General features: G+C 36.5%; 1 protein-coding gene across 4 annotated transcripts in view; it reads right to left on the minus strand.

Annotated features, from left to right (window-relative positions):
• Window positions 1-13,374, minus strand: part of NIPBL (NIPBL cohesin loading factor) — a 200,364-nt gene extending 186,990 nt beyond the window's left edge. For 2 of the 4 annotated variants that reach the window (XM_023239002.2, XM_045038089.1), the window contains exon 1: window positions 13,025-13,374. The gene's annotated coding sequence lies outside the window, so the exon portion shown is untranslated. Of the gene's footprint in view, window positions 1-239; window positions 290-13,024 lie in introns of all 4 variants that reach the window. The other 2 variants (XM_045038081.1, XM_023239001.2) reach the window with 2 other exon arrangements.
• Between the last annotated feature and the right edge of the window lie 204 nt (window positions 13,375-13,578).

Raw genomic sequence — 13,578 nt, forward strand, 5'->3', positions numbered from 1 at the left:
TATTAGATTACAACTCTAAGTGAATAAACTCCCCAAAGGGCATGAGGGCAGTACATATAAAGATGTTCCACTGTCTTATTTTTATACAGGAAAAAAAGTGAGAGCAAATAAAATGTTCAACAGAATGACTTAGGAAATTATGGTTCATTCTCTGACAAAATACTGGGTAACATTTTTTAAAGTTTCTAAAAAATTATTATTTAAATAATCGCTACACCCCATGGGGGGTTCGAACTCACAATCCCAAGATCCACTGTCGCATGTCCTCAGACTGAGCCAGCCAAGAGCCCTGGGGTAAAATTTTAAATAATTACGAACACCATTAGGAAATTAGGAAAATCTTAATGAGACAACCTTAAGACAAAACAAGTCTATGTATGTATAATTTAAACCATGAATACATATTTAACTAAAATTATATTCATATATTTTTATTAAAAAACTAGTAGGAAAAACATAAAATATGAGATTATATTTTTCTTATTTTCCAAATAGCATGTAGCTTTTTCCTACATTGTTTCTATAATTGGAAAAAAGGGGGAAGTCTTTAACTTTGAAGTTCTTAAAGGATTTTACATTCTAAGTTCCACAATTTAGCCTTACTTAACATACCAGAAAACTATAAGTGGTTTTAGTTTCCAAGAAAACTAAGAGAATGGAGAATTGCTGAACTATGAAGTTTTTATAAAGAATCACTAAAATCATATGATAATTCATGTAGGTAACAGCATGGCTCAACACCTAACAGCATATTAGAGACTCAGATACTGAATTTCATCCTAGGTCAGTCACAAACAAACTTGTTGCAAATTGTAAGTCATTTTAAATTCTAGTTTTTATGCCCCTTCATCTGAATACTGAAGACATGCAATGACACTTTGACATACACTACAAACCTTGAATAACTGCAAAAGACTGAAGAACTATAATATTTCTCTCCCTTTCCCGCCAACTCTCAATTGGTTTTTGCAAGTCATTTTAGCCTTGAGCCTACAAATTTATCCCATAGCAATGAAGACAGAAGTACAGAGGCAATACTTGAAACCAGAAGCAAATCTGAAACAGGAATAATAGTAGAAGGAATCCAAACCACCTGCATACAGATTTTTCTCTTATCCAGCTAAGCAAACCTAATTGTCCAAATATAAGCAATTAACTAAATTATACCAATTCTTTGCTTTAAGTGTTTTCCCACCTTTTCTGGGCTTTGTGTTTTCTTTCTTCCATCAAATTTACTCAATGTTTAACAAACCCCACCCATCTTCTGTCACTCAAATTAGTCCTACATCCCCAAACTGAAATATAATTCAAATTCATTTATTCAACAATTGTTTGTTGAGTGCTGACAATGTACAAGGTACCAGAGACTCCAAGACAGGATTCTCCTGTCAGTCTTTGTAAATTGCCTTTTTTTTTGATTGATCTCATTTTCTCAAAAACATGGTAATTAGCACTACAGCACAATATAGCACCTATTATTTCTTTAGTTATAAACTCTGGATATAGTGAAGACATGTTTGTTTTTCAAAATAACATCACATTGTAGTGTGTCCTTCACAAAAGAGATACTCAGGGTTATTTAAACCAATAACTCTTAAGTAGATCCTTTTGTTGAAATGGAGAACGAAGGAGACAACTTCTTATTCTAAGGAAGAAACATTGTAAATTATACAAAACCACCAGTAATAACTTCACAAGCAGGTAATATAGTTATATCTGACTCTTGCCATTAAAAATGTCTGAATGCCTAGCAACCGAATGGTATCATATCCCATTGTATTTGTTTCTTTAACATTGTTATCTGCAATAAAAGTGAAAGTTATTCAAGTGAACTTGTTTCTATAGTATAGGGGAAAAATATTTTTTAAAAAGAGAGAAGGAGATGGAGAGAACCTGAGCAGGAGACGGGGAGAGGGAGAGAGAATCTTAAGCAGGCTCCATGCCCAGCACACAGCCTGATGAGGTGCTCAATCTCATAACCCAGACAACATGACCTGAGCCAAAGTCAAGAGTCAGACGCTTAACCAACTGAGCCACCCAGGCTCCCCAGTAAAGTTAATTTAAAAGTCCTCATTTACCCTTTCCTCCTACAGTCCCATTTTCTTCTCAACTCTTGACTCTGCTCCTTAACACATCAACACAGTATCAAAATAAACATACACATTTAGGAATTATTTTACTCTAAACGTAAGGTATGGAAGGATAAAGGTGGCATTTAAACTGTTCTAGTCAATATATACTGGGTTGTCCGTCAGAAGCCTAGATTTTTAGATATAGTGGAAATGTGCACAGAAGACAGTCTCATTTAGACGATAAAGCATGAATGTTAATAAAGATTACACCTTAATTTTAGTTTTTTAAATTGTTTTTGGTCATCTCTCTACCCGTGGAGCTTGAACCCACAACTCCGAGATCAAGAGTCACACACTCTTCTAAATAAACCAGCCGGGCACCCCTACACCTTAATTTTAAATACCAGAGCCCAAGCATATAAAAAAATACCCTAACTAAATACATCTTTCACAACTACCTCTAAGTCTTCTTAAAATGAATGCGAGAAGTTATTCTGTCTGATAAGCTGTATATACATGCCTACTCTAAGAATCCAAAACAGAAGAGGGATGGATTCAAGTGATATGCAGAGGTGTTATGAGTGTCAGAACTGGATGGACAACTGGATTGAAGGTACAGTAAAGGAGAAGGGTGAAGCATTATCACCAAATCTCCAATTTAGGGAACTGAGTTGATGATGGAAACATTCACCTACTTCACATAGTTGTAAGAACAGTTTTTTTATTTTGGAGGGCGGGGAGAGTGGTGAGAGTAGGGAAAAATTGAGGGATGAGTTCAGATTTATATACTTTTGAATTTAAAGTATTTATAAGACATTAGGAGGTACCTAGACAGATGGATCTGTCTCAGGAAAATACATCATTCTGGAGGCAGATTCCTGAGTCATCAGCATACAGGTAACAAGCATATAAAAAGTCATATAAATAGATAAGATCAACAGGAAGGGATAACAGAATGAAGAATATAAAAAACCACCTCAGGAATACCAAGATTTAAGGGGTGGGCAGAGGAGGAAGAACTAGCAAGAGTCAACAAATGACATATTAAATACATAAGGGAAGAAAAAGAAGAGACAGATATCCTGAACCCAAGGAAAGAAAGGTTTCAAAAAGGGAGTGGTGAAAAACAAAAAAGGTGGTCAAATAAAACGACCAGAAAATGGCCCTTTTCTCATTATCTTTCCCAACTTTCAGTAAACAACACTGCTTCTTTTTTTTTTTTTAAGGTTTATTTATTTTTGAGAGAGAGAGAGAAAGAGAGAGAGAGCGCGCGCACACACACGCGCACAAGCGAGCACACAAGCAGGGGAGGGGCAGACAGGAGGAGAGACAGAATCCCAAGCAAGCTCCGCACCATCAGTGCAGAACAAAACGTGGGGCTCAAACTCACAAACTGTGAGATCATGACCTGAGACGAGATCAAGAATCAGATATTTAGCCAACTGTGCCACCCAGGCACCTTCTAACTTAAAGCATTAAAAGAGAGGCACCCACTGTTCTTCACTATAACCGATGCTCTATTTTTAGTATAAACAACAAACATTAAACTTACAGTAAAATGTAAACTCAGTTTTTGGTGAGTTATTATTGTACCATCCCTCATATCTTATTCTAGTTTTTATGTACTATATGTTCAAAATACATGATACTACCTATCTTAATTTTGATGAAAAAGAGGGCACTGCATATTTTACCTGGTTGGTGGAACATCTAACATGATAGAATAATAAAAACAAATACCACTTAATAATAATGTCAATTACAAATTTTTTGAAGGGGTAAAAATAGGCAAGTAAAATTATATCAAATAATAAAGCAGCTGCAAAATCTGAGAAAAATATCTAAAGTTGTTTAATCTTTTTTGACAGTAGTACCAAAGGTAAAGGGTATTCTAAATCAATTTCAAAATGAAGTCACCAACAATTACTAATACATGCAAGACACGGATGAATTTCAAAAGCCTTTTACTAAGCGAAAGAAACCTACCACAGAAGACTACATACTGTATGATTCCTTTTATACAACATTCTAGAAAAGACAAAACTATAAGGACAAAAATTATATGCGGTTACCAGGAGCTGGAACAGAAGTAGGAAACTGATTACAAAAGGACATAAGGCAACTTTTTGAAGTGATGAAAACATTGTTTGAGTGTGGTAGAAATTGCAAGACTACATGTTTGTCAGAACTCATCAAACTGTATACCTAAAACAGTGAATTTTATTGTGTAAATCACACTTCCAATAAGCTTTACTTAAATTTAAAAATAATTTCAGTCATCATATCACTATTTTATGTGAATAACATTTTTAACATACTGATATGTATTTCTCATTACAGGTAACTTATCTACATTGTTGTTATACACAATATATAAATTAGAATTAACAAAGAAAATTAAAACTGTAATAAATCAACCTTGGGTTTAAAACAAGTATTTGAAAACTTTCCCTCAGTATCTTACTCGCAATTCTATTGTCCAAAGGACTGAAACAAAAAACCCTTCCTATAACTTTACCATCCTTACTAACAATTAAAAAAGGAACCCTGTTTTAAGTTTTTCTATGATTTACTTTTACACACAATTTGTTATGTGTGTACTGTTAAGGATGTATGTAAATAAAATATTCTTAACCAAAAAGCAAGATGCCTTAAGAACACATATATAGCTAAGAAAATTATATTTCAAGATTAACATAAACATATACTTGCCACTCACTAATCTTAGATTTAGAAATGTATCTTTAGGAAATATCACATAGCTCCGTTCTAATTTGTTCAACAAAAACGTATTGAATATCTACAAAACAGGAAAAGCACCGTAATGGTACTACAGACATAAAGATAAAAATAATACAAGTCTCCTTGCTCTCATATAGCTGGTGGTTTACTATGGCTGACAGACACAGGAACAAATTTTATCCAAGAGATACAAGTAATAAACTAGCAAATGCTAGGACATGGAATAACCAGAGAAACTTCCATGAAAAAGGCATGCTTTCTTTTTCTCCTTAAGAGAAATTTCTGGTCTGTGAGTAGATGTTTTGAGAAGTAACACAAGTCTACAGAAGAAAGCAGGAATGCTGCACAAATATACATTTTCACAGTTAATATCAATGCTTTCTCACTAGCGTTATGAACTTATGAAAATCTCAGAATTTGAGGCCTTTCAAACTGCTCAAGTTTTCATCAAGGAAAATATTACAGAACTAGCCACATCAACACCATCACCTGAACTCACTGTGCTATAAAAATTTTTTGCTTAGGACACTGACACAGAAAGAAAGAAACACATAAGAAAAGGGAAAGAGGAAAAAGATTGATAAAGTTAAGTAAAAAGCATATGTCATGTGTGTCTTTCAAGATAACCCAAAGGTGGGTTATGGCATAAATACTGCATTCTTAATTCTTTTCTCAAAGGGGAAAGAATGATAATAGCTTTTAGGGCATCACACTTCAACTTTCAACTTTAGAGTTTTCTGAAGCATAGGGCAGAACCTTGGTGGGGGGGTGGGAGGGTGGGAGGGGGGAACTGTCATGTGTATCAGTTTTTTAAGAACAGTATTTTAAAGGGGGGGAAGTTATGCCCAATTTATACTCATAGAAAATTTCAATTTGGTCATCACCAAGGGAAAACTAAACTACATACAGCCTAACTCAGATGATCAATTTCTTTTGGTGGAAACTGGCAAGCCACAATGCTATCAGATAAAGACAACTAAAAGCAGGTTTAAAAATCCTGAAAAGGTTGCCAAGTAGAAGTGTTGAGAAAAGTCAGTGATGTATTTTACTTATTAGGATTAATTTCAAGGACAATTTTTGTTTTGCAAATTTAAAAATTAAATATAAAATCATAAAGATTAATATTTTTAGAGTCAACTATAGTTTATTTTTTAATTTTTTTTTTTTTTTTTTTTTGTTTCAACGTTTATTTATTTTTGGGACAGAGAGAGACAGAGCATGAACGGGGGAGGGGCAGAGAGAGAGGGAGACACAGAATCAGAAACAGGCTCCAGGCTCCAAGCCACCAGCCCAGAGCCTGACGCGGGGCTCGAACTCCCGGACCGCGAGATCGTGACCTGGCTGAAGTCGGACGCTTAACCGACTGCGCCACCCAGGCGCCCCGAGTCAACTATAGTTTAAATTGTAATAATTCATTAGTGTTTCAAGCACTGTAAGTTTTTAAGGTATCTAGAATCAGTGACCAGTTAAAAAACAGTACTCTTTAAACAAGTGCACATATTATCAGCATAGGACCAAAAGACTGAGAAGTACAAGTGACTCAAATAACTCCAACAAAAAGGAATCGAATATTTCAAAATTGTGTCACAGCTTCTGAATTTCTCAGGAGAGGTAAAAGTACAAAAAAAAACTTTTAATAAATTAACTGATACTAATTCCATGGTTTCACATACTGAAAATGTTTCCTTCTTCTGCCAATGGACAAATGTATACAAAAGAAAACTTTAAAGGTTTGGTATGTTCAAGTGAACTAATATGACACACACGTAAGATGGCAAAATAATTTAGTTACATAAACTATGTTGGAGGTTTGATGTATCCTTGGGGATTCTTTTTTTAAGTTTATTTATTTATTTTGAGAGAGACAGAGTATGAGTAGGGGAGGTACAGAAAGAGAGGGAGAATACCAAGCAGGCTCTGTCCTCTCAGCGCAGAGCCTGACGCAGGGCTCAAACTCAGGAAACCATGAGATCATGACCTGAGCCGAAAAAAAGTCAGATGCTTAACCGACTGAACCACCCAGATGCTCCTCTTGGTAATATTTTTTAATGCTTGACATTTTTAGAAGAAATAACTTAATCACAATAATATAAAAATAAAGTGGCTTTTCCCATTTCACCAATTTCTGTAAATATAGCTTGCATATATTTAAAAATAAATATCCTTCTTAAAGGCACACTTGTGTATATACATTTTGTACATTACACAAGGTGTAAACTAACAAGGTATTTTACAGAAAAGACTGTAATCAAATAATCAATCATGTATAACTAACCAAAACAGTTCAGAATTCCTCTTTGTGACAGAAAAAGTGTCACTGCTTTATAACCAAGTCTATCCTTTTTATCAAAAAAATGTATTACAGGGACACCTGGCTGGCTCTGTGGGTAGAGCATGAGACTCTTGATCTGAACTCTGTGAGTTTGAGCCCCACATTGGGTGTAGAGATTACTTAAAAAGTAAATCTTTAAAAAAGAAATGTATTATAAATCTTGAAAAGGCAGGGTGGTAGAATTAAAAGACGTTTTAGAGTTAGACACATTGGGTTGGAGTCCTACCTCTAACACTTGCTAGATTTGTCACCCTGGTCGAGGTTCTTAAACATGATGAGCCTCAATTTCCTTGTCTGTGAAACAAGAACACATCGCTAACCTCATTGGGCAGCTAGGAGGTTCAAATCATGATACACAGTGTAGTGGTTAAGGGTGATAGGTAAAGCATCAACTTTGGAGTCCTTTCTCCGCTTTCTTCCACTTGTTAGCTATGGGAGCCTAGGCTAGTCATCTAATCATTCTATACCTCTGTTTTCCCAACTCTCTTAGAATAATAAACACAACTAGATTCATATACCTTGAAGAATTGAGAAAATTCATGGTACATGGATATCGCTAATAACATTACATATAAATGTAAACCACTCAATATAGTGCCTAACACAAAAAAGATCTTATTAAATCTAAGTTCTCCTAAACTAACTTCTAAATTACTTTTCCTGTCTCTAAAACTCAAATTTACCCCTAAAGATAAAGATTTGCCATTAAGGATTAAAAAAAAGACTATCACAAAGGCTCCAAAGGTTATCATTAAAGGAACCCCCTTAAGATTGTATGTAATAGCAAAAGCTCTAGAAAAAGCACACAATTTCCCAAGTTGATGACTTTAAAAGGATTAACATTCTTTTGCTATAAAACGCTAGAGTTTTTAAAAATTATCAGTCATACTGATTTATACATTCATCTACTACACAATTGATTACACACATTTCTATAAATGAAATCACTCTCTAAAGCCAAATTTTCCCTTTCTAAAAATAGATGCTATGGCAATTTCAACTCAAAAATGAAAAACTTAAAAGAAGTAAAAATTACACAGACTGCCTAACAAATATAAGATGGTAAAGATCTGATTTCAAACATTATATAGGATATACAGTCTGCATTATATTTTAGTTCTTTGCCCCAACTACACAAGTTCCTTGCATATATGACTTATAAGTAGTGAATTAACTAACCAAAAAATATGAAGATTTTACTAAAACTAGAAATGTGGAATCCTAAATTCTTGAGAAAAAAATATAAATCAGACTGACCATTTACTAATTATAAGACAATGGGCAATTTTCTAACCTTTCCAGCCCCATTACTTCATCTATAAATTGTGGATAACAGTTTCTATTTCCTGAGCTCATTATTTTAAATGAAGTAATATTATAGAGTCATACTTAACACAATTTCTGGCAAATTATAAGCCCTCAAAATCTTATCTAGCTGGCATTAAGAAATAATCTCTCCTAAAAATATCACTTTGGAAATAAAAAGAAATATGCCTTAAAACAAGGCAATCTGACAAAACTCAATTAAAATGGACTCTAGATTTACACCAAACAAAACAATGTACAACACAAATATCTATAATCACTTTTTACTATCTACCTGGGCAAAAAATTCTAAGCACATAAAATACTTTTTAAAATTACAACGATAATTGCTTTTTAAAATTGCTTTTAAACCAATTAGAAAACACTAAAATTCCACGCTATAAAAAAAACTTTCAGGAGTAATTATGAATTGTTTACTACAACTATGGTTAATTGACTTACACTCTTTAGGAGAAACATAATGTAAATAAATTCAGTCATTCAAACACCAAACATACCCACAAGGTCAGGCTTTCTAATTTAAAAGTACTAGTTTCATACCTGGAAAATACAACCAAGAGACAGGTATCATAGCTCCCCTAAAAGAAGAGGAAAAATCACCCTGGACTCAGATACTTGAAAAAGCCACATAAGGTATCAGTGTCAACACTGAGCAATAGCAATACCTAGCTTTGTGACCAGAACACACACTTTTGTTAAAACAACATAATCTAATAAACAAACTTGTAAGAGTAAGGGAATCCCTTATTCTCACTCACTACATGAACCTACACAAATCACATGGCCTCTAAGTATCAAGATTTTCATCAAAAAATGGAAATAATGCCGAACACTTCTCTCACAGAGAAATGGGAATATTTAAAAATGAACTCAGGTCACCTTGAAAAAGAACCATTTCAAAAATTCAAAGAGCAATTATAAAGAACAACTGCTCTTTGCTAAAAAAGTATATTTTAAAATGATTTTTAAAGGCTATATAATACCATAAATTACCAGCAAAATCAATTTAATATGTTCAGGATATTAAAGTAAACATCTTCAACTAAATAGTTCATTACCAGGTTTCCATAAAGTTCCTAGTCAGTAATTTCCTATTCACTTTATAGCAAATAAATGTGATCAACAACACTGAAGTTACATTTCTCAAAAAGGAATTTTTATTTACCTCATTCTCCCCAATCACTTCACATAACACTAAAATCTTATTTTAAAATTCCAGAATTACTCATAAATGATCCTTGTCCTAATAAGCAATGGGGTGGAGAAAGTTAAATAAAATCATATAAAATTCAAACTCTCTAGTTTTTACTTACTCTATCATTAATTTTTACATCAATATAGAGCAGGTCAAAATATGAAATAGATGGTTGCAAATGTTTCTACAGCAGTCTGATGAGACATTGGTACCAAAGAATTAAATATGAAACTAATATAGGAAGTCTTAAAAAACACATGTTTGAGTTAGGTAGTCTGGCACCCAATAAAGAGGATTACATATCTGAATTGGTATAACTTTGCTCACAGTATTTTTGAAATTTAATAATGATCACTCTGCAGAAAACTAAAGCCTGGTTTACTATCATCCTAAGTGAAAACTTTCACTTTTCATCCTCAAAAATAATCTCAAATAGACAGTCTTTCTTCAAATGTAACTTTTTACTTCTTAAAGAGGGCAGTATAAAGATCCCTAGCACAGGTTCAAAATGCTTTCCAATGACTTCAGTAAACAAATTGTTGAATGACTTTCAAGAAGCAGCATCCTATGTACTCTTCTCAAAACACTAAAAATAATTATTTAATATTCAATGTTAATTTGATTCACTAGACTTTCACCACTTTAGAAGTGCTTTCTTTTCAAGTAATTATTATAAGTTATTTGTAACTCAACAGACTCGAGAGAAACAATAAACCACACTGTTGAATAAACACTAGGAATTACTTCTCCAAATAATATAACTAACATTAGAAGCCTACTGGAACACTTATAGTGTCTTCTTTCACTAAATTAAAAAATAATGATAATAACAGAAATACAGAAATAGCCACTAGCGACTATCCCAACCAATACAGGGGAGGTAGAGCAGAGTATTCATAATCTCCAGGGAAATACAAATTATTATTCCTTCCAACTAAATTGTCAAAAAATTTTAAGTTCAAGTTTAGGTTTTGTTCGAGCTTTACAATGTTTTTTTCCTTTAAAAATAACTTATTTAATTGGTTTGGACCAAACAACAAATATTTTCAACTTACTTTAAAATGTTTATACTACTTTAATGAAAGATATCACACAACCTATATTACTTACAGAACACTAAATATGTAGAATTGGTAAAATAAGATCTGGTAAGAACTAATTCATTTTAATTCCAAAGTCACAGGAAAAAAAAATCAATCACATAAACATATCTAACACACTGATTCAAACATCTGTGTAAGAAGGCTCCCCTTAACTATAAAACGCTAAAAATAAGTTGCTTCTGTTGATGAAAACTAAACAAGCAGAACTCCTCTTTTCCATTACCTTTAGTAGAAATATGTTCATCCTTTGACATATGTCTCCGTATTTTATTTAAATAAAAGTTGTAAAGGCATCACAGGTTCATATAAGGGCCTTTCAAACATTTACACTGAAAACCTTATCCACACCCCCCTCCCCCCGCCGCTGGCCCCCAAACCCTCTGTTTCAGATATGAAGTGTTCCTCCCTTCTGTATTCCCTCTCCCCAACAAGCCCCCATTGGCATGCCCCCCCCACCCAGTGTAGGCCTGAGGCCCTGTAGCAAACAGTGTCTAACAGGAGCAGGCAGCACAAAGACAGGAATGGGAGATTAGTGGGAGGGAGGGAGGCCGGGATTGGGGCTCAGCAGGAGCTTCAGGCTTTTTAAAATTCAAACTGCTCCCTGACCAATACAAATCACGGACACGCTACTGACTACTACACGGATTTATAGCATTAAAAACATGCCTAGTACGTGACAGCTATATTAACTTCACTCTTTTTAACATTTATCCATACGTTTGCGGGAAATGTGGAACAGTTTATTTTAAGCAGAGGGCTAAACTCAAAAATAACCTTCAGAAAAGTTACTTATTCTACAATGACTATAATTTAACAAGACACAAAAAATTCTAACCAATGTAACCCCCATTAGTAAAACAAGGGACTTTGTTGATCAGTGTTGCTTCATTCTAAGCAGTGAAAGTTTTCCTTCCCTGAACATGAGACAAAGTATCAAAATAGTCTAACACCAGGAACATTTAGTTTTCTAGGCAATTTGTATGGCTGAGGACTTTTAAATGGATTGTTCTTCCCTTATGCCAACCTATCTGACCAACGCCTCCATAAACAAGCTCTGAACACCTAACTTACTCATGAACTAGAATTTGTTAAGGCAGAACTGATATTTTTCTCTAGCATTTACAGATACATTTGACCTATTAAAATGACACCTCTCTCATTACACAGTCAAACATCATGGGCACAAACAGCCAATGACAATCCTGGGACCTCAAGAAGATCTGCCCTGACATGAAAGGATGGCACCTTCTACATTTTTTTTTTTTTAACCTCCCTGGGATTCTAAGCATAACTTAATTTCTATGCTTTTAAAGAAAATTGCTTTTACCTATACCTCGGTACAATTCTCAAAACAGACAATATTCTTTGTATGCTTCTACACACTTAGATCAGGAAGTACCTGAGAATTGTATATACAGTCGTTTAAAATTGTCCTTACATAACGCACACAAATCTAAAGTGGCAGGGTAAACCTGTCAAGTACTTTACACTTGCCTTTGAATAAAAAGTCCATGTGCAACACACACTGTCAAACAACAACATAAAAACTCTTGGGGGGGGGCATATGCAGTGTCTACCACACTATGGTTTTCTACATTAAATATTCATGTGGGCAATTTAATTCTTTAAAAATGAAAATGAGTCTTTATTAACTTTCTAATGTCCAAACAAGTTTTACACAGGACACGAATTGCCACTGGATCCGTGTCTGAGTATTTACATTTGTCTCACTAACTGAAACTACTTCCTCCCTTCATGGGGTCACAGGGGGAAGAAGGGGGGTTGTTTGTTTCACTGGGACGTTCCCCACTCCGGGACCAGGAAAGTTGTAAATATGGGGACGAACAGGGCACATTTGCTGTTAGTTGTATTGTTTCCGCCTCCTCACTAGCTACGGCTCTTCTCCCTGGCGAGGCCTGTCACCGACCAGCAGTAGCTCCGCTCAGCCCGGAGCTCTCCTAATCCCCGAGCTCAAGTAGATTCCGCTGGCCCGCGGCCTGCACTCTCCGCCGGGCCTACGCCTCCCCGGCCGCCCGGCAGGAGCCCAGTCCCCGCCACCGGAGCCGGCCGGGAGAGAGTACAAAACCACCGCCACCCAGGGCGGCTGCCACCGGAGAGGAGCGAACTCTAGACTCGCCCGTGGAGGAGACCTGGGGCCGCTAAGGAAACGGCGGGGAGGGGAGCGAGGAGGAGAGACGCTGAGGACCTGGCGCCGCCGCCGCCGCCGCCGCCGAAATAAAGAGCAGGAATTTACCTGGGCGAATCGGCGTCTGAATCCAAGGGGAGGCCGAGGCCGCTGTGGCGAGAGACTATAATCCGGGCCGGGAGGGGGGGTGGCTACGGCTCCTCTTCCGTCTCCTCAGTGCGGGGAACATGTAGAGCCGGGGGGAGACCAGCCGAGAAGACAAATCGCTGCTTCTTCTTCCTCCTCCTCCTCCTTCTCCCACATAGAAACACTCACAAACACCCGACCAGGGGCCCGAGCTACCGGGGGGGCATCGCCGCCGGCCCGGGAACCAATCCTCCTGTCGGCGGGGGCGTCCCTCCCTGCGGCTTGGTGGTGTCGGGTGAGTCGGTACCGACGGAGGGAGGGGGGGGAGGGCGGGGGGGGAAGGAGCCCTGTGTGTGTCTCTCTCTCGTTCCGTCTCTCCCTCTCAGAACAAAATGCCGACCGGAAGTGCAGCTGCAGGAATGACTCCCTCCGCCGGCGCCAAACACTAACAACCACCCCCTCTTCCCCACTCCACTTCCGCCACCGCCGCTGCCGCCGCCACTTGGGCTCGCGTCCTCGGCCGCGCCGCACCGCGC

This window comes from Felis catus, chromosome A1 (genome assembly GCF_018350175.1).
Source record: "Felis catus isolate Fca126 chromosome A1, F.catus_Fca126_mat1.0, whole genome shotgun sequence".
Classification (NCBI taxonomy): domain Eukaryota; kingdom Metazoa; phylum Chordata; class Mammalia; order Carnivora; family Felidae; genus Felis; species Felis catus.